This window comes from Ahaetulla prasina, chromosome 3 (assembly GCF_028640845.1).
Source record: "Ahaetulla prasina isolate Xishuangbanna chromosome 3, ASM2864084v1, whole genome shotgun sequence".
NCBI lineage: Eukaryota > Metazoa > Chordata > Lepidosauria > Squamata > Colubridae > Ahaetulla > Ahaetulla prasina.
In genome coordinates this window covers 104,134,191-104,137,394 of record NC_080541.1, presented here as the reverse complement: position 1 = coordinate 104,137,394, position 3,204 = coordinate 104,134,191, and positions in this window count along the sequence as shown.

Here is a 3,204-nt window from a genome sequence, read left to right as displayed (position 1 = left end):
TTGTTGAGAAACTGTTAGCAATATAGAAATAATAGAATTAATAGAAATGTGTAAGCTGTTCTCCTGCTTCATTTCAATTTCCTAGGCTATGCAGTACAACTACATTTTCCTTCTCAAGGTTATTTCTTTGACATTCCAGTTTCCAATCAGAAGCAACACATTACTCATAGTAAAAAAAAATAATACAAACAAGTATCCTACTAATTTTCCAGGACCGCTCAGCATGCTTTGACATCACAATAGTTTGCATTTAGAATGTCTGGCGGATAGGACCCAGGAACACTGTTTAAATTTGTGTCTGTTCCTTTCTATTTGGCCACATTCAGAAAGTGGTGCTAGGGGAAGCAAATAGTATTAAAAGCCACTAAAAACTTTGAAATTTCTTCAGTTCAGATATGAAAATTAAAAGAAGAAATTAAAGAAGAATTAAGAAATTTTTTACAGGAGTTTCTGGAGACTCGTTTTTCAGAAATAGATCAAAAATTTGAAATAGAGAAAGAGATGTTGGATTTTAAGGAAGTGGTGGAAGAGTAGAAGAGGGAAATGAAAATGATAAAGGATGCAATTCCGCAAATATTAAGGTCTTGTATTCAGATAGAGGATAGTTTTGAAGAAGTTAATAAAGCTAATTTAGAGTTGCAAAGGAAAATAGAGGAAATTCAAAAGAATCAAAACAATTGAAACTTAGATAATAGGATGGAAGATATACAGGCAAAGGTAGATAGGGCAGATGAAGAAAGAGTAATATTACAATATAGATTAATGGAATATGCTATAAAAGTGAGGGGGTTGAAGGAAAGTAGGAAGGAAAATTTAAAAGAGATTTTTACGCAAGCTTTTGCTCAGATAAAGGGTGTGGAGCCAGAAGATTTTGAGATTAATATTGAAAGAATTTATCATGTTAATTCTTGGTGGGCAAGACAAAATAGATTACCGAGGGATGTGGTTATTTATTTTACAACTAAAAAGTTTAGGTATGAAATCTTGCAAGCCTTTTATAAAAATAAATTTCAAATATTGGGACAAGATATAAAAATGATGAAGGAAATTCCTCCTAAAATGTTAAAAAAGAGAAGAGAATTTGCTTTTTTAGTGGATGAGTTTAAGAAACATCAGATATATTTTAGATGGGAAGTTCCAATGGGTTTGTCAGTGAATTTTAGAGGTAGAAAGTATTTTCTTAGTACAGTTATGAAAGCAAGACATTTCTATATTAATGTTTTAAAGAGTGGGAATCCTTTGTTGTTAGATGCTAAGTTAACTGATTTGGAGATGATGGAAAATAGAATAGGAGAGGGGGGGAATGTTTAAGATGTGAATATGATGATTATGGTTAATTTCTAGAATTGATTTGTTTAGGATATAAATTATAGGATTTTTGTTATTTGTTATTTGTAAGGTATAAACCTATGGGATGATACTATTTAATTGTGAAGGATGGAAAGCAAAATTTATGAATTTAGATAATGTTGTGGATGTAATGATGTTAATTGTTTACTGTTATATTGGGGATGTAACTTAAATGATTATTTGTTTTAATTGATACGTTTATAGACAGTAAAAGTTATGAAGTTAAGTTGGAAATATTGTATCTGAGAGACTTTATTTGAAATGATATTTGACTGATGGAGTAATATTGGAAGATCGGACAATAAATGTTATGACAATTGAAGAAATATATAAGTGATGAAAATTTGAGCTCGAGAAGATGGACTATAATTTAAGAAATGGACTTATGAAATTTGAAGGAATATACAAGTGGAGAAAATTTGAATTTGAGAAGATGGACTAATTTTAAAAATGGACTGTAAGAAGAAGCAATATGCAAAGGGAAGATTGTATTGGTATTGTTCTTTTTCTTTTTTCTTTTTTCTTATTCTTTCTTATCTCTTTATTCTTATTTTTTTTTATAAAAAAGTTTTATTTTTACATTCATAAGCAACAACTCATCCAATGTACAGTCATATACAATTAGTTGGGCTTGCCCAGTCACCACCCCCTCCTTTTAAATCTCTTCCCTCATCTACCTTCTTCTACTTTCCAGACCTTCCTCCCCTTCTCTTATCTACATCCTCTTCTCCCTCCACCCTATACCTTCCTTCTCCCTCTTCTACCCCTCTTCCTTCCTCTTCTCCCTCTTCTCCCCCTCTTCTCCTCTTTCCTACCTCCTACTCTCTCCTCTTTTCTCCCTCCCCACCATTCTAAAACGGTAGGTGGGCAGACCCGACCCTACATTAATCCCACCCCTCTCTAAAACTTTAAATCCCCTCACACGTATCTCTTTATTCTTATTGTGAGGGGATTTAAAGTTTTAGAGAGGGGTGGGAGTTTATTCATATTTTGTATACTTTAGCTTGTGATTGTTGGCCATAATACCCAGTATTTGCTCTGGGAAATCCGGGGAAGGGGGAGGAGGGGAAGGAAGGGGGAAAATGGATTGGTTATTAATGTACAGTAATGATTGAAGATATAAAATTAAAATTTGAAGTGATATTGGGGCTGCCTGACTGCCATTTCAGAAAGAAAGGGAGAGAGGAGTAGAAGGAGGGAAGAAAGTAGGTAGGAAAGAGTTGAGAAGGAGGAGGGGAATAAGAAGGTTAGAAAGGGTGGAAGAAGGGAGGAGTGGAGAAGGAGGAGAGGAAGTAGTAAAGTGAAGGAGATGAAGGAGGGGAAAGTAGTAGAGGGTAGAGAGAGGTGGTAAAGAAAGGAAGTGGCAGTCGGGCAGGCCTGAATCAGCAATAAATAAAAATTAATGATTAATGATGGACAACAGACTGTACATAAATATGATGTTGGAAAATGGAAACAAAATTTTTTATATATAAAAAAAAGAAAGAAAAGAAAGTGGTGCTAGGGGCTAGTTTGATACCTAGGCTATTGCTCTATGGTTTTCCACAGGCAGTGGCATCATAATGGCAAGAAAACAATGATGTAGTTTCTTAACACTTGAAAGCACTCATGGGGCATTACTTTTATGTTCATTAAACCATTTGCAAGTTCTGCATGTCTGTTTCAAGATGGAAAAATTATTAGTAAATAGAAAACTGTATTCAAAAATTGAAATTGTAAACTTTTGGATTTTTTTAAGCATTTTTGGTGGGAGACCAATGAAACAGATAAAGTAAGAAAACACAAAGAACTTTTAATCAATGGGTTTTTATTTTTATTCAAGAAAAGTTTGACATTCCAGACAACATACTGCAG